The sequence below is a fragment of the Zalophus californianus genome, chromosome 6, assembly GCF_009762305.2.
Source record: "Zalophus californianus isolate mZalCal1 chromosome 6, mZalCal1.pri.v2, whole genome shotgun sequence".
Lineage (NCBI taxonomy): Eukaryota > Metazoa > Chordata > Mammalia > Carnivora > Otariidae > Zalophus > Zalophus californianus.
Genome location: NC_045600.1, coordinates 34,288,075 through 34,314,523, shown reverse-complemented (window position 1 = coordinate 34,314,523; position 26,449 = coordinate 34,288,075). Strand labels below are relative to the sequence as shown.

The 26,449-nt window shown below is 44.1% G+C and overlaps 1 long non-coding RNA gene across 1 annotated transcript in view; it reads right to left on the bottom strand.

Moving 5' to 3' along the window:
• Positions 1 to 513: 513 nt before the first annotated feature.
• The window catches only part of LOC113910200, a 37,549-nt gene continuing 11,613 nt past the window's right edge, over positions 514 to 26,449 (bottom strand). The window contains exon 4 of the long non-coding RNA XR_003515962.1: positions 514 to 628. This is a non-coding gene — a long non-coding RNA (uncharacterized LOC113910200). The remainder of the gene's footprint in view (positions 629 to 26,449) is intronic.

Below are 26,449 nucleotides of genomic sequence, written 5' to 3'. Positions count from 1 at the left end.
AATAAGCATGGGGACATTTTGCATGAGACTATTAGACCATGTCATGTTTCATCTGACCTTCAGGAGGCTCTGTGGGAAATTGAATTCCACTGCCTGCGTTTAAAGATGTACTCTCTTGTGTATTAACATGTTAAAAGTTGGTGGCAGCCCAGAAAGCACATTCTAGAGACTTGGGTAAACAAGGGACCAGAGTTTGAAACGGAATATCTTAACATTGGAAAGATCCTATTCTAACAATGATACAGTTTAAGCCTAGGCATACTTGATCTCAAGGACAATCAAAAAACTCCCCTGGGAAAAAGAATGCTTAAAAACTGTCCTTCCCCAAAGATGTGGATTCTACTGGCTGGGTCTGAAGTATTTTCTTTGGGAAGTAAATTACACATTTACGCTGCTAGTATTTGAGTGATTGTAAATGGTCCAGGACGGGTCTTTGGAGTCAAACAGACCTGGGTTGCTGTCACCTGAAACCAGGTCCACAGGGAGCTTGACAGGATGGCTGGCTTGTAGCAGCGGTAGGTGGTCATCACTGATGAGGCCAGCAGAAGTGTACCTGGCTTATGTGACTTGACCTTCCGGGGCTTGCAGCCTGGACTTAGCCAGTGAGGTTAATCAGATGAAAGACGACCTTTTAAAAGAGAGGCTCGTAAGACAAAAGGCATTGGAACTGATTAGAGAGAAATAAAATGAGGGTAGAGACTTTGCCTTATTTACCCTGTGTCTCCAGTGTCCAGGCAGGGCCAGGCACATAGAAAGACTTCAGTACATACTTGTTAAATCCATTAAAGGTCAAACAGCAGGAGGCCCAGCTCCCTCCCAGGACTCCTGAGCGCTCCAGGGAGACAGGGGTTTCTGTTCCCTCAGTGCTGTCACTCCTGCCCTGTGAGCTCCAGTCAACTCGGGCTCAAACCCTCTCCTGAGTCTTGTTCACCACGTGTGGACACAGGCACACTGGCCCCTTTCTCTTCTAGTCCCCTTAACATTACCAGTGCAGGCTATTGTATGAAGCCCACTTATTCTCAACAGCAGATGAAGATGATAGCATTGTTCAGGAAGTCAGGTAGACATCACTGCTCCACCAGCCTCTGGACTATTCCTGCCACAGAAGACCCATTGTAGACCAGCCCTTCTCCAAGCTCTGACATCCCATCAGGTGCTTGGGCTGGTTCTCCCATCTCTGCTCTCCCTGGGAAGACTCCCAGTGTTGGCTCACACACTGACAGATTGGGGTGGCAGAGGTGGGTGGCAGTGCTCAATAATTCTGCCTAGACAAAGCAGCTAGACCCCTTTTGTCATAATCTCTTTCAAACTACACCAAAATATTGACTTTCAGAATCAAAAAGGCTATTCGCCAGTTTCTTAAAATGATCATTCCCCTCCCCTTTTTTTAATCCCCCCTAGCACACTCTTATCCCGCCCCAAAACCAGGTTGAAAGGCACTTTCAATTCTTTCTATTTCATTTTTTTCTGGTATTTACTTCCATATTCTATAACATGATGTTTACCCAGCTATTTCTTGATTTATTAATTGCAGACATTATTAACTGACTTCCATTCCAGTCAGACTCCATAAACCAATGCCAGATAATCCAATGGAGGGAAATTTAATATAGGATATTAATTAGAAAGTGTTAGAATTGCTGAAAGAGTAGAGATCAATAATTCCATCACCCCCCCACCCCCACCCCCACTCCCCAGCCCCCCCCCAACCCCGGACTGGAGGGACAGGAGAAAGAGGTGTTCCTTGGGCACCCAACAGGAGGGGTGGCCACCTGGCAGATTATGTAAATATTATTCACTGTTGAGTCAATACTGTAATTACATTTTTCTCATAGTTTTTTTGTTTTTCTTGAAATAATTGTACTTTCTGTGATTTGCTTGGTTTACTATATAACCAGCACAAAGTGTTACCAAACACTCAACAGCCTATGAAACCTCTCAATGCTCTCATCCACTTGGTCCAACACAGATGAAGGGGTTTGGAACATGCCACCCCGATATATATTGCTTTGGCATATTGATTATTTTGAACCAAAGACACTTGAGAAACAGCAGATGCAGGAACGGCTCTCCCAGCTCCCTGTATCTACCCAAAAGCAGATCATAAAATTCCCCAAAACAAAGGTACCCATCCTGTACCAGGAAGAGAGGAACAATCCCATCATGGGAGTCTGGGAATCGATGCCAGAATGGACCTACACACACAAACCTACTAAAGTGAGCCATGATTTCCCCCACATATTTCCTAGTCTGTGTCCCATAATTCACTGCCCTGAGCCCAAGCCCCCTTGTCTCATCACATCCCCATAATTTATCACTCTTTATGTAAAAAGGTAGATAAAGCTTTGGGTCCTAATGGCTTCTTTGGGTCTTCATTTACCTTTTGAAATCTGCCATGTGCACATAAAAATATTAAATAAATTTGTATGTTTTTCTCCCATTACTCTGTCTTCTGCTAGCCCCAGAACCTAAGGAGACAGGAGGAAGCTTGCCTCCTCTACAGAGACAAGCTATCAGATCCATGTACTTTCCCGGAGACCCTCCCTCCCACTGCCCTGCTCCTGCCTGGGCCTAGGACACGCCTGCCACCCCGGTATCTGCCACCACTGTCCTGGACAGAGGACTCCATCACTTCCTCTTTCTCGGCTTATTCTCTTTCTGTACCAAAACACTCCCCCCACAGAAGACAAAACTACCACTTTTGAATCATAGCTGTCTGAAAACACCTTAATCCTATCCTTACACCAGATTAAATTCTAGGTTGAAAGTTGTTTCTCCCATAGTATTTTAAAGGCATCACTCCACTTTCTTGTAATCTTCATGGCTGCTTTTGAGAAGTTCAGTCCAGTTCTGATTTCTGATCCTTTGTATATGACTTCATTTCTCCCTGGAATCTCTTGGGATTTTTTCTTTCTCTCTAGTGTTCTACGAACACACAGTAATGTCCTTGGCCTGGGTCTTTTACATTCATTGTGTTGGTCAATCCAAGGATCTTTTGATTCCAGACCACAAATCAGCTAACTTTTTCTACAAAGAACAAAATATTAAGTATTTTAGGCTTTGTGGGCCATATGATCTCTACATCTTCTTAACTCTATCATTGTACCAAAGCAGCCATGAACAACATGGAAACAAAGAAGCACAGCTGTGTTCCAATAAAACTTTATTTACAAAACATGGCAGCAGGCCAAATTTGATCCATGGACCATTGTTTGCCAACCCCTGCTCTAGACTATAGATACTCATGGCCTTAAGTTCAGGGGCGTTTTTTGTGTTATTTCTTTAATAATACCCTCCCCTCCATCTTCTCCATTCTCCCTTTCTAGATCTTCTATTAATCCGGCATTGGCCTTTTTAGATTAATGCCCTAATATTCTTATTTTTTCTTTCTTATTGTCCACACTTGTCTTTTTGTTTTACTTTACGGGCGACTTCTCCCACTATTGAGTATTTCTGTAACTCTGTTTTTAATTCCTAAGACCTTTCTTGTTCTCTGATTCTTTTGTTGTTATGGTTCTGATTGTTTTTCTTTCATTCCTTTTTTTAAAAAAACAGTAGCCTGCTTTTGTTTTGTAGGTGAAATATCTTTGTCTTTCTAAGAAAGAAGAGTTTATTTTTTTTTTATTTTGTTCTGCTCTGGGCAATATCTCTGTTTCCTCTGAGCAACCCCCTCCCCAGCCTTTCCCCCATTTGTGGGAGGGAGCAGTCATTTCATTTCTCTGTCTTTTATCGTTGGATGCTCTCCTCACACTTATGCTGATGCTTATCTGTTCATTCATATTTAAAAGTGAGGTGGAAAAAAGTGATGGGAGAATAAAAGTCACCAAAAAGTAGGAACTACCAAAATGTAGTTCCTCTGAGCTTATCAGACCAGGAAGGGAAGTTATATTCACCATAAACCCTGAACAAAATGTGAAAAACTGGAGCCCCTGGGTGGCTCAGTTGGTTAAGCATCTAACTCTTGATTTTGGCTTAGATCATGATCTCAGGGTTGTGAGATCGAGCCCCACTTCAGGTTCCATGCTCAGTGGGGAGTCTGCTTTGCTCGCCCTCCCTCTGCCCCTCCCCCTGCTCACTCGCTTTCTAATAAATAAATAAAACTTTATAAAAAATGTAAAAAAAACAATTATCTGAAGGCACTGAAGAGTGACCAAAAGTAGCCAGATATTGGAGAAGAGGTGACAAGCACTAGGTCATTTCTCATTCTGTTACAGCTTCTAGCCTAAGTCCCATTCTGTATCAAGCAGAGGGTGACAATTCTAATAGAAACCCCCAGGCTCTCCGGCTTAAAGAATCAGAGTCCTAGGCAGCAACAAAGTAAGGGGCAATCTGGAAAAGAGAGATTCAGACACAGGAAGCCCCAAACTTCATGTATAAACTCCCACCCCATCTCTGGCCACCTCCTGAACCCCAATGTGCAGGCAGAGTCTAAGCAGCTCAACTAAGGCTAAAACACAGAACTGAGAATTCAGCTGCTGCCCACCACGGGGGAAGACAGAGTCTGCATTTTGAGTTCGGGCAAGTTCACTTCTTAGTAATTTAAAAAAATCATTCATTCATTCATTCATTCATTCATTCATTCAAAGCAACAAATACAATTAGTAGTGATGAGAAATTTGGGATGTGTGGGCCAGGCTTATGAATTTCTAAGGTTTAAAGGGATCCTCAAACATCAGGAACTGTAAGCATGTCCTGCTCAGTTCCCCACCCCTCCTCACCCCAGAAGAAGTAGCCTCTCCCACAGTGGGGGTGGGGGGTGGGGAGTAGGGGCTGGCGGTCAGCATGTGAAGGGCGGGGCAGGGGTGGGTGGCTCCAGGGCCCTCTCATTCGGAATGTAGACATGTCATTGACCTTCATATTCAACCTGTGTGTTACTTCCACTACCTGTGATGCATGATGTTCTTGAGGCCTGAGCCTCTCCAGCCTCAGTTTCTACAGGGAGAAATTGGGAGTGTTGGAGGGGAAGGGTTTGGTTATATCACCTCTCTGCAGGAAGTGAGGAGGGACCTGGGGCTCTAACACAACCTGGACAGATTTTCAATCAATCCCCTGGCTCAGCCCATGTGTCAGGGTCCCTGCAGCCTGGCTGGAGCCATGGGCTTGCTCTCCTCAGTGCTTCTCTGTGGGCACTGAAGCTGTAGCTTTACCCTCTTGGCGGGGGGGGGGGGGGGGGGGGGGTGGTGTCAGTCACCATTCTTTCACCTGCTCTCCATCCTCCAAGAATGTGCTGACATCTTTCATAGTTTCCCACATTTCCTCTATCCTACCCTTCATAACATGTTATTCTCTGGCAGTCATTTTCTCAAGGTTTTAGGAGGAAGAAGAGCTGACTGCCTGGGTTCATCTGCCATATTTCACTGGGAGGAACTATGATCTGGAAATATGCTCAGCACCCAGCACCTACAATCACGGCATCGGGCAGCCCAGGACGGAAGGCAGTGAGAGCGCTGAGCAGCCCAGCAATGGTAGCCCTGGAAAGCCTGGCACAAACGGAGGGGGATCTAAATTTGTTCGGGTGTCCAGAGCTGTCCTTTATTTCTGTGTGAAGGAGGTAGCAGCAGGGGCTAGGGTTTCCAGCTCTGAGGTGTCTGATTTGTAGGCAAAGGAAAAGGAAACACAGCCCATTTCCCTGGCAGGTTGTCAATGGATTAAAGCTGAGCGTGTCTTGATGGTCTAGGTGAACCCACCCTCCTTTCCTGATGTCCGTGTAATTTATGCTAGGGCCTCTCCCAGGTGACAGCTGCCTCTCTGTTCACCTGGGCAGAGCTTCTGGCTGCTTCCAGATTCCTTTTGAGGAAAGACAAAATAGCGTTTTTCATAGAACATGATGGGCTACCTTGGGTCCAAGTTTCTTTCCCAATTACACTGCTAGAGGGGAAAGCCAGCAGCCTCCCTCCCATCTGTACATTTGGCAGTTTTCACATATCCGGAAATGGAGCCAAACGTGCGTCACAGGTGTGTGAAGACACAGAGATCTGCCAGGAATGGAGGCTGGCATGCAGTGGGCAGCAACCCCCAACAGCGATACTAGTGTTGGTTGGAATTTACAGCTGGAGTGAACCACTGTGCTCACCCCGTATCCCTCAGGGCCAAGCACAGTGTCTGGCATGTATAGTACGAGCTCAAAAGAAGTTTTTTGAATGTGACAGTGAATAACAAGAGATTAAGTACCTGACCAAGTCCACACAGCCAGTCCCTGAGGGTGAATGAAAGCCACAGCTGTCTGACCCCCCCGCCCCACTCATATCTGACCCAATCCCAAACTGAGTCAGCCTGGATGAGCCTCCTCTCTGCTTCCTTAGCTAGCCAACTGTGCAGAGTTTTTCTACAACTTGAGCAGCCTAGTGCAGCAAATCGATACTCTTGGATCAAGGGCTGCCACCTTCCATCTGCAGGAAGCCTGCCTTTCCACAGTAAAAGAAACCAGTCCTTTCCGTAGTTACTTTAGCCAGCCCTCCAGGAGGACAAGGCAGCATCTCCTGCCCAGACTCAGGCACTTCACCCAGCAGAAGACAGGGAGGGCATCTGCCTGGAGGCCTCAGGTGGGCCCTTCAGGGCACTTTCTGGAAGGAAGAGAAATTGGGGGCCACTGAAGGATGGATGATCCCTCCAGACATGAGCTGTGCCCTCTCCAGCCTCTGTGCCCACAACTCTGCTGGATGTCTTCCTGTCATGATTGACAAACCATCCTGCTGGTCCATGATTTCTCATTTTGAGGGACATTTCTCATTTCTCATTTTGAGAGACATTTCTCATTTTGTCCTCACTGAGGAGCCGGAGAGAACCTTCCTTCCCTCAGCAACCCCATCTCTACTTCCCCTGACAATGAACAAAAACCCTTGCCAGCCCCAAGCAACCCAAGCAGCTCTCAGAAGCTTCTGGAAGTAGGGAGAAAAGCATCAATCAGTAACATCCTTTCAAAAGAGAAGGCTAGAAATGGCTTCTCTTCGGCATCAAAAAGGATTAGTCAATCTCTCTTGCCTCTCTCCTTCCTACTCTTTCTCCTGCTGGCAGACCAGGTCTCTCTCTTCATCGTTAATCCCTCATAGCAAGGGGATAGTCCTTCTGCCATTCTAGATACCTGGAAAGCCTGACCCTAATTTTGGGAACCCCAGATCCCCAAGGAGCAAAGGGATCATGCAATACAGATATAAAATAGGATTTATAGGGGGAATGTTTATAAGCAAAAAAGCAGCTGGACACATGTAACCCCTGGACTTCTCACCATTGCACAGCTCGTGCCAAGTTGGGATGGTCCACATGCTCCACACGGCATTCCCATCAAAGGGGCCCATGCCTAGAACAATCTACATATTTAGACACACAGGGAGCAGCTTTGTGACTGCAGCACAAAGCTCCCTGGTAGCCTTGTAAGGGATGGGGCCTTGAAGCCCAGTGGCCTGTCCAGCTATTAGGCTTATTCATGCCTGCTGAGCCAGCACCTGCCAAGCTGCCAGGAAGGGAAGAGAATGAGCTGCTGGGCCAGCCATATTTGTCTCTCAAAACAGAGAGAAAATAAGACTGCAGAGATGCACCATTCCTTTGACTGGACACAGGCTTCAGGCAGTCCCAGTCTCCCAACAAAGGGTCACTCAAAAGATGAACATGATCTTCTCTTTCAAAATCAAGGGGAGGCAGGGTCCCTTTCAGCTACCCCTGGGGAGCGAAGTCTTCAGCTTTCCTCCTGGCCCATCTCTGTGCTCCTTCCCTGTTCTCAGCATTAGCTCCCATCTGTGTCCCATCCCACCTCCTCCCTGGAAAGGGACTCAGTAAGTCATTAAAATCTTACAAATAGCTATAATATGTAACTTCTGTGTAGCACCTTTGTGTCCATTCTCATTTTTACATGCATAGTAATTATTTAATATATGCCTGGCAGGTACCAACTACTGCACTAAAGGATGGGAGTCCCTAGCAGAATAGAACTTCAATATCACCCACATGTCTGCTCCCTGTGTGTCCCAAATTATCCAGGTCACCCCGCCCTTCAGTTTGAAAAATAAAATGAATTGACTTGCACTCCCTCATTCCATTAAGCTGCAAGATTTCTATGTGTTTCTGGAAGGGCTCACATACTCATGGTCATCCCTCTATCTGGTTTCCCCTCCCCATTAAATTCTCATTTTCCTCTGAGAGCTTCCCTCTCCAAGCCACAGCTCCCTCTCTCCTCCCAGGCCCCACTCTCACAAGACGTTTGGCAATAGTTTCCCATTAGAACAAACTCCAAGAGATAGTCCACAGTTTTCTTTAGGACAAATTTTCCCCTCATTGAAGACTGCTCACTGATACAAATAGGCCATTGGGAATCACTGGGATGAAGAAAGTTTCATTGCAGTGGTATTTGCTATATGGGATTGCACCCATGTTTGAAATTATCCATTGGCTTCAAATTGAATTTCTTTCCCCTGACCTTCCAGAAAGTGAGATGCAGTTGCCCCAAAACACCATCACAATTTTTAATGATGTGGAGCTATCTGCCTCCTCCCCCAAAGAAACAACCTCTCTTAGGGTCCCAGGAAAATCTGGTGAAGACAGAAATGTTTCTGGCCTGTGCCATATTAAGAAAATGTACTGGCCTCATGACACACGTTAGCATCTCAGAAATAGCCAATACAACATCTCAAGCCTACCCCAAGGTAGTAAATTTTGTCCCCAAATATATATGGGTCAGATTCTTCCCCATATTACCTACATCATATTTTTTGTAATACCCACCTAGTTCAACATTCTCCTGACTTCCAAAACAACATTCTATAAAAAGCAGTAGCTGTGTTATTAAAAAAGATAGAAGGGCAAGTCTTCAGATGCAGTTCGTGCCTTGATTCAAAATTGCTTGTCTGCAGGCATCATATCTGATGTTGTTATTGAAAAGTTCCTGGTCTCTTATGAGAATCCATTGCCCACAGGAAAGGTCCTCAGAATGCTCACAAGCATTCCCAATGTATTGGATACCAAGGTTATTGCTGTATGACCTTCCCACCATACACACATACACACACACACCTCCTCTCAAATAAATTGTCCAACAGATGCCAAGTTCACATAAATCCTAAGAATCATAGTTCAGACAATCTACTACACTGCAGTCACAAAATGAGTCTATAAAATTCTCTGAGTAACCTATATGGCAATGTAGAAATTCACTGGGGCAGGCAATTGCCTACCCCAAAAGCATTCATGCAAAGGAAATAAAAGTAAAGAGAATTATAGGCCCAGGCATGTGTGAAATGTCTATTCATTGCCCCTTAAACTTGGTACTAAGCTTGGTACTTAATTTACCTCAATTAAGTTTGAGTATCTCACCTTTTAAAACTCTACAACTCATGTCACCTAACTTGGGGACTGCCAACTACCCCTGAGTTCAGTCACTATCAAGAACCTGGACATAAGAATCCAGCTTGTGCTGGCTGACAGCATGTGAGAAGCTGCCAGTGAGTGAGTCTGCGTGCGTGGGGTGCCTTCAAATCCATTTCAGTTGGGCAGCTGCTTATCAAGACTTTTCCCCAGAAACCGATTTAGCCTAATGATTGTGAGTAGCAATGACTTTTGCTTAATTAGTACAGTAATCAGTGCAAATTCCCCCTAAATGGTAGAGACCCGTTTGGCAGGTGCCAAGTGATATTTAACCAGGTGCTAAATAGGTGTGAAAGCCTCAGTTCTGGTCTTCCCCAGCTAGTTGCCAAATACATAAAGATGAAATGGGGTTCTAAGTATGCCTGGATGGTTGCGTTGCTTAAAACTTCCCTCTAATCGCTCGTAAGAGCCACCCTACCCTCATCCCTTCCCTCAGTGAGGCTTTGTGAAGGCAGAGACCACACCAGAAGCAAAATAGAGCAAAAGTCAAGTCAGTAATGCTTTGATGTCTCTGCCTCTGATTCCCAATTCCTCCTCTTTCCCAGCCCCCACTCAGCCTTCCTTTCCTGGTCATATGTCCTAATTTCTGTACTTAAAAGTGGAGCTGCTTTCATACACCACACAAGCCCAGGGCTACCATCCCAGTCTGCACTGTAATCCACACTGATGGGAAGTGAAATTGTGCCCTCAACTGAAGTAGGGAGGGAAGAGAAACATTAAAGAGAAAGGACATTCCACACACAGTCAGGTGTGCAGGTGTAATTGGCCCAAAGAATATTCTCTTCATTATTAGGAAAAATAACTAACTTGTATTGAGTGCTAGACATGAGCCAGAAATGCCCATGGGTTTCCTACTTGATCCTTTTCAATACTCAGTCCACCTCATGCTACACCAACCTGTGCATGTCATTTGGCTGCTGGCTATCGGTCCATGGGTAGGCATGTGTCCTAAGGGAGTCCAGACAGATGGAATAGAAGTGCATGTATTCAACTGCTGGGGAAGAGCTTTTTCTCTCTCCTGCACTGGATGTGAGGGAGAAAGCATGCTGCCCCAGTCACTGTGGATGACCCTCTTGTCATTTCAAAAGGAGCCAGCCTGACAACAAGGCTGACAATCAGAAGAGGACAAAGACAAGAGAATTGAAGAAAACTGAAACTTGGCTGCAATTACATTCTTCCTGGAGCCTTCTTTACCTCTGGACTTTTCCCTATGTGAGCAAATAAATTCCCACATTGTTTAAGCACATTTGAGCTGACTTTTCTGTTATTTTGCTGCTGAAAGCATCCTAATTAAAACTACGACACTCTAGGGAAGGAATTGTAATATCCATTTCATAGCTGAAGGACCTAAGTGCATTGGGGTTAACTAACTTGGCCGAGGAACTGGTTGTATCAGGGTTCAAACCCAGGGCTGCCTGGTATGTGGGTTGCCCAAGTCGTCTCGCCAGGTATAAGAAGAGCCTGATAATACCCTCAAGAGTGACACATCCCTGTGATGGTTAATTTTACCTGTCAATTTCACTGGGTCAAGGGGTGCCCAGATACTTGGCTAAACTTTATTTCTGGGTGTGTCTGTGAGGTGTTCCAGATGAGATCAGCATTTGATTTGGGCTCAGTAAAGCAGATTGCCCTCCCCACTGTGGGTAGGCATCATTCAATCCCTTGAGGGACTGAATAGAACAAAAGGCTGGTGAAGGGAGAGTTCCGTTCATCCCTTTCTGCCTGTCTGCTGTCTTCTACCCTCAGACTGAGATATATACCATCAGCTCCACTGGTTCTCAGGCTTTCAGACTGAAGCTGAGTCATGCTACTGGCTTTCCCAGGATGTATCCCTAGGATGTATGTATCCTGTTGGTTCTGTTTCTCTGGAGAACCTTGACTAATATAATCCCTTACAGTTATTATTTTTAAATGAGTAATTGATTTACTTGGAGCCAAGTTTAGAAAATCAGATGGGTGGTCAGACAAAGAAATGACATTCTTTTTTTTTTTTTAAGATTTATTTATTTCTCTGCGAGAGAGAGAGCGCATACATGTGTGGGAGCAGGGGAAGAGGCAGAGGGAGAGAAAGAGAGAAAATCTCCAGCAGACTCCCCGCTGAACACAAAGCCTGACACAGGGCTCCATCTCACAACCTTGAAATCATGACCTGAGCCAAAATCCAGAGTCAGCCGCTTAACCAACTGAGCCACCCAGGCGCCCCTGGAAATGACATCCTTGAGTAAAGTTAGGGGACCTTTCCTGTCTGGTTGAAAGGAGTCCTGAAGGACGAGTTTCCAATACCTTTAGTAATGGCGGTATTGCCAGAACAACACAAAAATCTCCCTAGGTAGCTACTTTAAAGGACCTGCTTGTTAGATCCACATACTCTAGTGTGTTTAAGAAATCATGGAGTCTTGATTATCATAAGCCCATCTCACCCACATTCAAGGCCCAAGTTTGAATCTCTGGAAACACTGGAGTCCTCCCTTTCTCTCTACCTCTGCTTACACACAAAGTCCGGGACATTCTTATCCCATCATCGTGTCTTATGAATTCATCTTTTCCTTTCCACTTGCCTCCACTTTTACCACAAACCCCTTTCTCATTTTTCTCCTCACGTGGCAATAACTAATTCACTGTTGGCCTCTTATAATAGTTGCCCTACCTCCAGACTCTACTGCTCTGACCTCCTCACCTCCCCAAACAACTTCCATTATTTGGGCCTCTAAAAAGACTCAGAAACCTGCAGGGTAGCATTGCACAAAAAAAATGCAGGCTTTGTCAGACAGACGTGGGGCCAAATCTGGTTCTGCTGTTAATTAGCTGTGTGACTTTGCCCTATTGAGGTTACTTAGCTCTATTGAGAAGTTACTTAGTCCTACTGAGTCTCAGTTTTTTGGTCTTTAAAATGTAAGTAAAAGAAGTCCCTTACTGGATTGCTTTGAAGAGTATAGTGGGCAATGAATACTTACTTACTGATTTAAAGAGTGATTAGGTAGATGGCACATGAAACATCAACTGCAGGACCAAGCAGATATTAGAGGCACCAGTCATCATTCCTATTGTATTTACCATATGTAATTACCATACTGTATACGGTGGCCGTCACCAGGGATCTAATCTCTTGGTTTGGCATTTAAGTTTTACCTGGATTCCTAGGCTTATGTTTCTTTCTTTTATTTTTTTTTAAGATTTTATTTATTCATTTGAGACACAGAGATACAGAGAGAGAGAGAGCACGATCAGGGGAAGAGGCAGAAGGAAAGGGAGAGGGAAAAGCAGGCTCCTCGCCAAGCCAGGAGCCCAATGTGGGGCTCCATCCCAGGACCCCAGGATCATGACCTGAGCTGAAGGCAGACGCTTAACCATCTGAGCCACCCAGGCGCCGCCCCCCAGGCTTAGGTTTCTGCCCTCTCTTACATCAACACTCCACTCCAGTCATATTCTGTTCATTGTCTTCTAAATATGATTCATGCATCCCCAGCTCAAAATACTAGCTCCCTCTGCTACCCCTGCCTGGAGCATTTTTCCCATGCATCTCTACTTATCTAAGTAGTATCCCTCATCTTTCATTACCCTAAGCTCCTCTCTACATCTTCTCTGACTGTACCAGACCAGAGCAATTTCTCCATCCACTGAGCTTTTCCTCCCTACCAAGCAGCCACCACTTAACCTAAGTGGGTCTTCCCGACTTGAGTACAAACTGCTTGAGGGCATGGAGCTTACCCTATACCTCTTGGATCCACAGTGCTTAGCAAAGTTTCCAACACATAGTAGGAACTCAATAAATCTTAACCATTATCATTAACCATTACAGTTTCAGTGAAACCACAACAACTTTTCAAAAAATCATTATCTGACACTATCAAGTATGTATCAAGCAAAAGTCTTCTATCCCAGATTTTTGAGGTTCTGGGGCTGAGCATGTATTTCCAAAGTTAGAATTATGATTCCAGGAGAAGTTCATGCAAGTAGACCTTGAGAGAATTGATATCCACAGAAGCTGCTTTAGCCTTTACTTTTTCCAACTTCCTATGTCTGAAGATATATAGAAAGATAGATAAATGGATGGGCAGAGAAAGAGAATTTTTTTCGCATAATTTGAGGTTTCAGTCATTCACAGGTGACAGTCCTGGAAACTTTGATTGGATCAGTAACAGCAGAGCTAGCTTCTCTGTTTACTGATGACAAATCAGTATGGAGCAAAACTGCTGAGTTTCCACTCCAGGGAAAGGGCCACAGGAAAAGTAAATTAATAAAGGTAAAAATACTTTGTCAACTGTAAGACAACAGCTCATGGATGAGTATTACAATTGCCATCACCATTGTTATTACCTGCTGATAAAAATTAAATCACAGGGATTCTCTTAAGGGCAGGGGATGGTCTTATACTTCTTGGAATCTCCCCTAGACTCTAGCACTTCTTTCCTTATAGTGAGCAACTAGAAAAAACTTTGAAAGTTTTGCTTATTAATAATACCCCCACAGAGAAAAAATATGAGAGCTTAGCTATGAGTGAATAAATGTCTGTGTGTTATAAATGACCCAAATTTCTCTAGAAATACCTGGAAGGAACCCCACCTTCTGACAGCGTCATTAACAAGCTGTGTGCATCCCTTGTCTCCGTCCATGGAGCTCCCCACCGTGAGCAGGAATCTGTGATCTAGGACCAGCTGCTAGGCAAGCACAGATTTTTAATGAGGGACTCTGCAATGGGAAACCATAGCTGTCACTGCTTTTTACATTACTAGGGACTGCTGACTGACACCCAGAGGGCTTGCCAAGGTCTTGGGGCACGTGGAAGGGAGCAGTGAGCTATGTGCAGATACACTTTTTATACATTGTTGACAGCCAGTGAGAAGCAAGATAGACAAACACAGCTCCAGGCGACACAAAGCTTCCAAAAATTAAACTTAACTGGATAGAAAATACAAAATTAAACTTAATTTCACTGAGCTGCATGCCATTGCATTTCAGGGGGAAAAAAAGAGTTTGTTTGTTCGTTCATGAAAACCTTTCTTCCCTCAAACCAAAATTCTTCTAAATAACCAGATCCAAGATTTAGAGTCAGAAGTTCTGGATTTAAATCCCAGCTCTGCACCTTACTTATTAGTTGCGTGGCCATGAGGAAATCACTTAAATTCTAAGGATCTCGGTTCCTTCATTTATAATGAGAACAATGAAAGTCATTTTTTAAAAATTTAACTCTCACAGAGCAGCTGGGAGAATTCGGTGAGATAATATTTATTGTCCTGGGTCATGTCTCCCAAAAGCAGAGCCCAAGACAGGATTCACAGGCAGGTGATTCAACACAAAGTGCTCCCAGGAGAAAAAGGCCAGGCAGCAGGAAGAGCAGAATAGGAAGAGAAAGAAAGCAAGGTGGGCTGCAATTTCAGGCGAAGTTCCATTGACAGTTACCTCTGCCTGATCCCACAAGCAAACTCAGGAGCATGAAGTATGCCTGAGTTTGTCCCATCAGAACCTTAAACTCTGTGTGGGAGGAGAGGAACTCCAGGGGCTGGGAGCAGACTTCCGGGAAAGGAAACGGGGGTGGGTTGATGGAAACAAAAGTGCACCAAAACTGGGAAAGGAGTGTATTTACTTGGAGTTAAAAAGGAGTCAGGAGCAGACCCCTGCCTGGCACACTGGGGTGCTGGATCTCAATCTGCCCGTGGCAAAAGGTGCATCATCTATTTCAGGTTACAAGATGGAAGATTCTATGCAACTAAATATCTAGAAGCCTGAAGGATTTTCTGAACTTGGCCCTGCCCAAAAGCTACAGGTCCATTGCCCTAGAGAATCTCAAAGCAACTTCTTAGGAAATGATCAATATTTCTTTCTCATTGCTAGTCAGGCTGGGAGCGAGAAATCGAGATGAAGTTGATGTTAAAATAATGAACAGGAAGCAATTCAGGGGAAATGAACTCAATTCTTCTTGAACCTTTGGAGATTTTTGGCAGAAGATGGAAAGGGGTCAGGAAATGATTCCAACCTTGGTAATAGACAAACCCTCAGAGTTGACTCTTGGGACAAATTTCACAAATCCTCAGTAAAGATCTCTCTAGCCACAACCCTGAGGCCAAACCAGCTTCAATATTTACAAAGGGCTCATCAGGCAGCCACCCTACAGACATCCCCTGATTGTCAGCGGCTTGTGTGGGGCAATTTAACGTTCAAGGAACAGGAAGAGCCAAAACTGCAAAACTGAAAAGAAGCCTAGATGTAACTTTTGATTTCATCCGTCTCTGAAATCAGAATGCCCCCCCCAAACCCTGGGAATCCTTGCACTTTATCTCCCATGAGGCACTAACTTTGGAGATTTAGTGAGTTGATGAAAATTTGACCCCTCCTGTGTGAATAAATGACTTTCCAAGCACATTAGTTGTTTCTTTCTCCAGGCAGAGAGGCAACCACGCCAAAAATATTCAGTCTTCTTGCAGAAGAACAAAGAGGGAGAGCTGAAACAGAACCCGGAAGCTCTTCTTACAGCCCCACATTATCATTCCAAATAACAGGTATTTATTGAGCTGTCGCTGCAGGCTGGGCTCCCTGCTACCTGTCCCGGGGGCAAACAGAGCGGAGGGAGGTGGGTCCTGCATTTGCACCCCAAGGAGGGCTGCACAGCGTGGGGGCCTCCCTCCCTGGAGAGCAGAGCCTCTGACAGTGGAGGCCAAGCTCGGAGGGGTGGCCTGAGGGAGGAGTCTCAGGGCTGAGGCGGAGAATGAGGATGGAGAAAATCAGAGGCATTTTGAGGAGGGTCCGAAGCCGCAGGCGCGGTGAGTGCGGGTGAAGAAGCAGCAGAGGCAGCAAAGATTGCTTACAGCAGAACGATTTCTCTCGGCATTCTTACCTTGAACCTCTTACTCAGCATTCTTACCACAGAAATATCTGCCTCTTGGGGAGCACTGGGGAAAAGAGCTTCTGTGCTTTATTCCCTCCCCTCCTCTTGCCCCCACAAGGCCGGAGAGGAGTCTCCCCCGAGAGGCAAATGACACCCCAAACCCCTAGAGACCATCCACAAAGATGGTTCACAATAAACCGGGAAGCAGATGAAAAGGAGAGACTGAAAAGGCGAGCAAAACAAGAACTATTTCAAATCAAGAATCGAGGTTTAAGGGAGTGGGGGGAGGGGGCTGCAGAAACGGTGGTGACTATGTGTCCACGTTTTCTCAGGACAGTCCTGGTTTTGCCGGTGGTCCTGGCTTCATTCTTAATAACAGCCCCCTTGACTCTCAATAGTGTCCCAGTTTGGACAGTAAGTTATATGGTCACAATAAAGGAAATGGGATCAAGCACATAGAAGAGAGGGTAGTTAGTTTTGATAGAACATCCACTCCTCCGAGGAAAGAATAAGGAAAAAATGGAGATTTACAAATGAGAAGTTAATTCAAGTAACCAAAATAGCAGGTAATTATATGAACCCAAGGAGCTGGGTTAGATTATTTCTTAGGCCTCCTCTAGCTCCTAAATTCAATAATGCTATGATTTTTTCCCCAATAAGAAGGGAAGAGGGGAAAAATGGGGGCTTAAATGGGTTGATTGTTTGCCAGAGTTTCCAAGAGATAATTATCTTCTGATTTTCTCTACCTAGTATCTCACCTGCAGGCTTCTAGCTCCTGCCTATTCCCTAAAAACAAAAACCCAACTAAAGGAGCTTTAATCTCCAAGAAATGACTTGGAACCTAATTTAAATTTAGTGAGAGAAAGTGGTCTTCAAGGAGTCGAGACAGGTAGAGACCAAACAATAAGCATTTACTGGTATATTTTTAGGACTGCCAAGAGGATAATGTGGCCTTTTTATGAGCTTTACTTAACAAATAACTTTTAAATTATAACTTGTGGATTTACCTACACAGAGAGAAGGAGCCAAGCAGCCAATTCAGATTAATACACACATAAATACATACTTACCCCCACCCCACCCCAATAATTATATATTCTCATTAGATATAAGTAACTGAGATTTTCCACTTATACATCAAGCTCATATGAGTTTGGTGAGTGTGAGTCACTTCCCTTAGCCTGGCCTTCTCAGAACAAACAGACACTCATGTTTCTGAAATCAAAAAGCTAAAAAGCTGACCCCAGCTGGGCACGGTCCCATGAGGCACTGAACTGAGCTGCCAGCCCACTTCTCTTCTTGGTAATTCTGTCTATTCTTTCTTCAATATTAGTACCAAGGAACTCTGAACAGCTTTGGAGCCTCTGGGGTCCCTCGGCTGTGGGTAAGGAATGAGCAATTCAAAGAGCCTCTGTGGTGGGACCAGAGCCCTGATTCTTCCTCTCTGCATCCCCTGAGCACCACTGGACTCATCCTGGATTGTTCATCTAAGTCGTCTAAATCACCACCTAATTCCCTTCTCTTTGGGACCAACTCCACAGAGTGTACAGACTAGCCACCCTACCCTCCAGGATGCCTTCTGTCTTTGAAGAACCTTCCCAGGCAAATGGAAGTTTTCCTCAAAGCAGTTTGAATCTCTTTCTTAATTTCTTGTCTTTGCCAACCCACATGACTTAGCAAATATGATCTCCTGCTATTCTCCAACCCCAGCCAGGCAGATATGACCAGCCCCATGTTCTCACCAGTATTCAGGTCCCTCTCCTGCAGTTTTCTCTCCCTTCCTTCCAGGCCCAGCCTTCTTTGTGGACTGGTTCATTTTTCTAACCTCCCAGAGTTCTCTAATCCTCATACCAAACATCTAGCACCTGTTGATACTCCAGCATCAAGAAAGAAGCTAGAATAAGGAAGGTGAGCATGGTCAGCCTAGGGCCCAGGCTATAATCTAGAAGGAGCTGTGTCATTTGAGGCCACCCACCAGCCAATGGCCATTTTAGATTTTTAGGCATGCTGAAAGTGATGTTTTATGAAGGAGAAGAACATTTTCAATAATACACTGGCATAGGATGCTGTTAGTGCAGAAAGCAGGCGGGAAATGCCTACTCATTAGTATGCCTCTGCATGACTGCATCTTTCAAGCTTGATTAATACTTAATGTGATTGTCTTTAAAATCTGTCACTGTTTGGCAGTGATCAGATGAGTGCCAGTGACAGAAGCACAAGTATTTGTATTAGGGCTATGCCGTCTGCTAGGGTTATATGGTTAATAAATTTTGCCTGGTCACACACAGAGATTTCATTTTCTAATTTATCAGCAGTGGTATTAACCAAAAATGCTGGAACAAGTGTGAAAAAAGGAGAGGAAGGGCAGGTTGTTAGTCGCTTTGGGGTTTTTCCTTTAATTATTGAAAGGGTAGCCCATTGCTTAAAGGGACTGGCTGACAAATATAAAAGTCCTCAAAATCCTGCTAGAACCAGAGCACTCTTGAAACCTGAATTTCATCAAGGCAGATACAGCCTGAAGAGAGGAGAATGTGCCAAAGAAATGCTTTAAAATTAAAAAGGGGGTAGGGAAGGTGGGCATAGAAAGAGACAGAGGTTTTACTGCAGGGAGAACAATAAGACCCTTTTTATTTTTTTAATTTCAGAGTAAATGCACACAAAATACCAGATGCTGTAACTTCAACAATTCGAATAAAGCCACACTAAATATTTCTGAGCCAGAAAGAACACTCTGAAAGGAGATGGAAGGGAGGAATGCCCAGGCTCACTTTGCCTTGAGAACAGTTGTGAAGTAATTACCAAAGGCTCTGCCTGCTCCAGGCAAATCCGAAGATCTGCCTTTAACTCCTCAGTGATCACAAGGTAGTCACGAGGTTCTAGGTTTTCTGATTTCAGGTGGGAAGAAAGGCCTCCGGTTATCTCTCCAGGCCTTCCTAAGGGATCAAGCTAACTATGCAGAATTGCAGCATCCTGTGGGTGGGACTGGGGCTCAGAGCATGGGTTTCAGTCCCTCAGACCTGGGTTTGATCGTATCTCTGTCACTTTACTAAGTATGTGATCTTGGGCAAATTACTTAACCTTTCTGGGCTCAGGTCTCCTGGCTTACCTGGGTATTCACCTCCATGACACACAGAATCGTCTTTCTACAAAGACATTGATCCAAACAAAGGAAGACAGCAGTCCCTACAGGATATAATACTAACAGAAAGTGTCTAGTTCAATCCCCACTATATTATTAACATCATCATCATTAATTAGGTGTCTGCTGTGTGCTAGTTTTATAAAAGATGACTAGCCTCCTGTATCCTATAGGATAAGACCAATAAATTGCTGGCAAGGCCAAATTACTTTATGCCAAAAGCCAGATACTGTACAAGGTAGGTTGGATGTAGAAGGAAGAAGCCCACAGAGGAGAGGGGTTTGGGCTCAATGGCCAACTCTGAAAATTGGTAATTGCATAGAAGGAAGCTCATCGGGAATTAGGGGTAAGCCTGCTTTATTGAGATACAAGTGATGTATAACATTGTATAAGTTTAGGGTATACAAGGTGATGATTTGATACACACATATATTGTGAAATGATTATCACAATAAGGTTAGTTAACACATCTATCACCTCACTTTTTTTTTCCTTTTTTTTTTGGTGTGGTGAGAATTAAGACCTATTCTCTTAGCAAATTTCAAGTATACAACACTGTATTGTTAACCATGATCACCATGCTATCCATTAGATGCCCAGACCTGATTCATCTTTTTTTTTCAAAGATTTTATTTATTTATTTGAGAAAGAGAATGAGATAGAGAGAGCATGAGAGGGAGGAGGGTCAGAGGGAGAAGCAGACTCCCCACTGAGCAGGGAGCCCGATGCGGGACTCGATCCCGGGACTCCAGGATCATGACCTGACCCGAAGGCAGTCGCCTAACCAACTGAGCCACCCAGGCACCCCCTGATTCATCTTATAACTGGAAGTTTGCATCCTTTGACCACCTTTATCCATTTCCTCTACCCCCACTCCCTAGCACAACCTGGAAACCACCAGTCTACTCTTTTAGAGTCCTTTTAGAGTTCTTTTTAGAGTCCACAGATAAGTGAAATTATATAGTATTTGCCTTTCTCTGTCTGACTCATTTCACTTAGCATAATGTCCTCAAGGTCCAACCATGATGTCACAGATGGCAGGACTTTCTTCTCTTTAGTGGCTGAATGATATTCTATTGAATACACACACACACACACACACACACACACACAAAATATGTCTACATATTATGTCCATTGAAGATATATATATAGACATATAAAATTTTCTTTATTCACCCATCCTTCAATGGATACTTAGTCTGTTTCATGTCTTAACTATTGTAAATAATGCTACAATAAACATGGGGGCCACAAGTATCTGTTCAAGATAGTGATTTCATTTCCTTTGGATATATACCCAAAAGTGGGATTGCTGCCTTGAAATTACCAATGACCGGCCCACAAAGGAATCACACCCACCACCTATATCTACATTCAAATAAAATTTTTGAATATGAAGCCCCAACATATATAAATGCAAATATAATTACACACATAAATTCATATATGTTCTAAAAATCTGAGCCTTCAGCCCCTTCAATAAGGAGTGTCTGCTTTCAATCACTTCTATTTAGTTGAACAAATCCTAAGTATGAGCATCTTCTATGATCTCCACTCTATAGTGCTGGAGAGTCAAAGCTGAACATGCCAGACCCAATCCTGGTGCTCAAGGTGCTCACAGGCTGGTGGGAGAGGACCACAGGAAACAGACCTTGTCAGCAGAATGCTGGAAGTTTGCCCTTGGGTACTTAGTGCAGCTTAGGAAGGAAGAGTGAGCAACGCTTCCAGGAACACATCTGAACCTGGTCATGAAGCGTGAGGAGGAACCAGGGATTAAACGATGGTGGTCGATTGAATGACTACAAATTAGTGTCTCCATGTAGCCTTCCAAAAAAACACATCAGTGAAAAAGAGAGCAGTGGTTAATGGAACCAGAAAAATTGAGGGTTAAAACCCAAAAAGAATATAAAAGGGCATAGGTAACATGTCTTGACCTATGAATAATTAATTTGGAATTACACTAAGTCTAAATGTCAAAAGCTTGGCACCCTATCCCTAGCTTGCCAGCCAAATCCCTGAGAATCAGAAAGCAAGAGCATTTAGAGCTCCATGACCCCATCTATAAAATGAGGTGTCAACAGATCACTCACTAACTGTAGAAAATCCTTTAATCATTAAACATGCAGAAATCCCTTGTAAATGTAAAAACATGCTATTTTGAAGCTTCCAAATCTAATCTAATTCCTTGTCTAAGTATCAATTAGCAGAGTTTTACTACCCCAGTGAGCTAGGGCAGAAAATGAGACACAAGGGTGGCAAGAACCTATCTCCTTTGGCACTGCGGAAGCCTATCTCATTATCAAGTCCATACTCCTACAGCCCTGTGGGTTCTGCCGTAGGCCCTCTTCCCCATTCTAATTTCTTCCTAGTGACCTCACCACTCCCATGAAGGTGCTGAGAACTCCCAGCTCCCTGCCCACACATCCAACTACCTCCTGACCATTGCTCCACTAGATGTCCCAATTGAAATGTCTAAACTGAAATCATTATTTTCCCTTGATAAACCTGACCCTCTTCCTGAGTTTCTTAGTTTGAGGATGGTAGCACTATCCACCAGATTCCCCCAGCCAGAATTAGGGAGTTATTCATGCCTCCCATTTCTCACCCATCAATCACCCAGGAAAATAGACTTCATCTCCTAACCAGCTCTCAAACCTCAACTCCCCCACACCTCTCCATCCCTCTGGCCACTACCCCACTGACCATTCCTGAAACAGTGTTCTTCCCTTCCAATCCACTTTAAAATGTCACCATTATCATGGTACTCTCTTGCTTAAAACCCTTCATGATTTTCCACTGCCCTTAGCATAAAATTCAAACACCTTAACATGGCTTATATGTCCCTTCGGAACCTGGCCCTGCCTACATTTCCAGCTTCGTTTCTCATCTCTTCCCTACTCAACCTCTATGTCCCAGCCATGCTGAATTCTCTCTGTTCCATGAATGTACCGTACTCTCTCTCACTACTGGCTTTCATATGTAGTTCCCCTGCTTGGAATATTCCTCCCTCTTCGCTTGGTTAATTCCTTATTTCTCAAACAATCTTCCTCTAGGAACTCTTTCCTTATCCTCTCAATTAACATGCTATCCCTGAAACACAGTCCCAATTCCATCCGTCCTGGTCAAGAAAATATGGGCTGTGCTGGGACAACAATCAACTCTAACATCTGACTTAATAACATTTTATTTTAAACACTTAATTTGGAAACAATTTCATACTTAGAAAAAGTTGCAAAACTAAAAATAGTAAGTACAAGGAACATCCAAATACTTTTTACCCAGATTTGCCTGTTGTTAACATTTTACCTCCATTTGCATTTAACTTATATAACATGTGGCTCTGGGCGCCTGGGTGGCTCAGTTGGTTAAGCGACTGCCTTCGGCTCAGGTCATGATCCTGGAGTCCCGGGATCAAGTCCCGCATCCGGCTCCCTGCTCAACGGGGACTCTGCTTCTCCCTCTGACCCTCTTCCCTCTCATGCTCTCTATCTCTCGTTCTCTCTCTCTCAAATAAATAAATAAAATCTTTAAAAAAAATAAATAACATGTGGCTCTTTGTCCCCCAATACTTCAGTGTATATGTCCTAAGAACAGAGGTCTCTTATGTAACTAGAGTACCACTGTCATCTTCACAGGTGTACACGAATACAATACTTTTATTTTTTCATTTTTTTAAGATTTTATTTATTATTTGAGAGAGAGACAGAGAGAGCACGAGTGAGAGGAGGGGCAGAGGGATAAGCAGACTCCCCGCTGAGCAGGGAGCCTGACACGGGGCTCAATCCCAGGACCCAGAGATCATGACCTGAGCAAACGGCAGATGCTTAACGGACTGAACCACTCAGGTGCCCCTAATACAATACTTTTTAAAATCTATTCTAATATTCATATTTTAATTTCATCAGTTGATCTAATAATGTTTTTTGTAGCATTATCCCCCCTTCTAGTACATAATCCATTCAAGGGGCAGATACTGCAGTTAGTTAGTTGTCTCTTTTGAATCTAGAATATTGCCACAGTCTTTGTCTTTTATGACACTGACACGTGGAGTTTATTTCTCATTCGCATCACATGTCTGAAGAGACTGTGCCACCCTCCTCCATCTTGTAGCTATGTTGTCTGGAATACAAGGACTCCAAAGTGAGCACGGGGAGAATGTGCCCTGGATGAAAGTGACACATCACTCCCACGCACATGGCCTTTGGTGACAATTAATCGCACACTGCTACGAAATGCAAGGGGCTGAGAAATGTAGAAACGTAGATAGATGAGGGAGGGCTCACAGTCTCTGCCGTGTTTCCTACACTTCTGCTGTCATGAAGCTTATCCTGTCTTATTGTAAATGCACATGGAACTAGTTGTCACACAGGGATTTTTGACCGAGTCATGGCAGGGTTTGCCTTGGTCACTGCCCTCTCCCCAGTACCTAGTGTAATGCCTGGAACATAGGGCTCGTTAAATAATACGTGGAATGAATGAATGACCGAATTTGCTCAGTCTACATATCATTTCAGATATCATGCACCCTCAAGAATTCTAACAAATTTCATATGCCCTCAAGATCTGCAACAACTTTAGAATGCTCAGAATAGAATCTAAGCATTGGGTTTGGTCAAAGAATTTTCACTAAACTCCCACATCAGTTCTAGAAACAAAGTGCAAGCCTCACTAGTGACCATAAATAAAGCCAGGAAATAGTTAATAACTACCTAATTGTGGTTGGGAAATTGTTTCTTCAATAGTCACAAATTCTAAAATGCCCACCTCCTGCTGGATAGAATATATGAATTAAGAAGAAGCAAATATTCCATTTAAGTCATATAAATATTGGCCCCATCTCCAACTGAGATCTCTCTGGAGCCTTTAGCAATTTGTTAGAGAAGATTCTCTGTCTCTTCCTTAAAGACCTTGGACGAAACTTAATGCATATATGGAGGTTACTAAGAATAATATGTAAGACCTTAAAAACTTATAGCCCATAACGGTAGAGACTCAATATCACAAAACTGGCAAGTGACAACGCAACATTAGACGGAGATTTCTGAGTCTATTGCTTACGCTAACCTTCCCTCTTACCCAGTAACCTGGTCAAGTCCCAGCTCTGCAAAGCTGTTACCACCTTAGTTTAGTTCTTTCTAACCCATCATCCAAAGTCGTCGCTCAGGCTCGGTCAATGTTGTGCCCCCACGGTGCTGATCTCCAGGCTTAAGCTTAGACATTTCTACTTCTATTTGGGAAAGGCTACTTCCATGCCTGCTTCTCACATCTTGCTCTGGGGGATGGGTCCCTGTTGCTTTCACTTACATTTTCCCCAAGTTGGCATGTTAATTGGCCAAAGTCGTTACAGATCTGATGGCATCAGCTCCATGGCTCTTACGCTGTTCCATGATTTCTAGTCAGAAACCTAAGCTTTGAACTAACCTGCAATTGGAGCTGGGACATCTAAGCAGTTGTGATATGGCAGGCAAAGGCTGAGGAAATGTATGCCTCACCCTGGCTCCTGTAATGGTGGCTTTCATCATATTTCTTCCCTTTAACACAGCACAGTTAGCTCTTTTGTAAAGGCTTTACCTTGAACATCTCTTACTAATTAAGCCCATTCCTTCCTGGCAGTCTCTTTGTACTGCAAATGGGATTCAGTGCTGGCTGCTGTGTGATTTGCAGCCACCAGAGTACAAAGGTGAGCGGGTCCAGAGAGCCCGTGGCCGGGGGAGGGGAGGCCGGGGTCGGGGGGGGGGGGGGGGGGGGGGCAAGGGGAATGATAAATGGGTTATTTGTTCTAAGTAAAAATTACATAACCCCTCCTGGACTCTCCTACTAAGCACTGAATTGTTTTATTACCTAACATTGAAAAGAGCCAGAAAATAAGTATTAGACATGTAGAAAAGCCTACTTTAAAAGATTAGTTCATTTGGCAAATCATATGAAACAGCCTTTATTTCAGCCTTCCATACTCTTAGCCAACATACATTTGGTGATTACTTTATGCCAGGTGTTTTTAAAGTATTTAATGTATCCTAATTCTTAAATCTTTACATCCACCTTATAAAGTAGATGCCATTATTATGTCGACTTTACAGATGGGGAAACTGAGGTAGAAGGAGCTTGAGTATAGCCTGGTCTTACAGTATTAAGTGGCAGAGCTAGGATTTGAACTTCAGAGTCGATGTGACTTAACCTCCATACCAAAACTTCACAGAAAAAAGAAAACTGTCCCTAAATTTCCTCCCTTGGTTAGTGTTTTACCCTAAGCAAAATGCTTAATCTCAATCTCTGTCTCCTCACTGGGACAATGAGGCTAATAGTATCCACTGTGCCAGGTGGCTAGGATTCGTGGTGATGTCTATAATGTTCTTATGACAGAAAGTCACAGCATGGACTCCCTAAGAGTACTATTATCTTTGTCATTCTTTATATGTCAACAGGGACTGCACAACAGCTTCTAATGTAAACAGAATCATGCAAAGGTATACTCATTTAAACCCAAGGCCAGAGGCACTGAACAAATATTAGTATTTACAGTTTTTAGTATTGAAAATCTGACCTCAAGTAGACAAATGTCGTGAATCCAAATACCTAGCAGAAATTTCCTGAAATCTTTCCCTCTCTCTCCCTGTGGCTTTTTGGGTTCTGGTCAGTGCCCAGGGCCAGCCTCACCCTGAGGGGTCCTTGGGCAGCCAGGTCAAGTCTAGGCCCTCTGGGCCCACTCAGGGTATTGGTTCAGGGCCTCCCCAGAGCATACTTTCTTTCAGAGTTCTGCCCTAGAAACCCCCCAGTCACCCAAGAGCTCTCCAGTTTGGCTATGGCCTAGGTTAACCACATGGAGAAGGTCCAGCTTGAAAGAGCTCCCTTGGGACAAGAGGGAGAGACAGGTGAAAAAAGAAAACATTCCATGGCCTCAGAGTTTCCTGGGCCAGGTTAGTAAGCCTTGTACCAAACAGAAGCCTAGTGGAGCTCAAAAATGCTTTTCAGCTTCCCTACAAACTTCTCTCATGGAAGACAAAAGCCATAAAACACACAGCTTCCTTCCAGGGCCTTGTGACCACAACAGACTCCCAGCCTGAGGATGGAAGCCCAGAGGAAATGCCGGCTGAGAAAAGGGAGATTAAAGGAAGTGGAGCCCCCTGGAA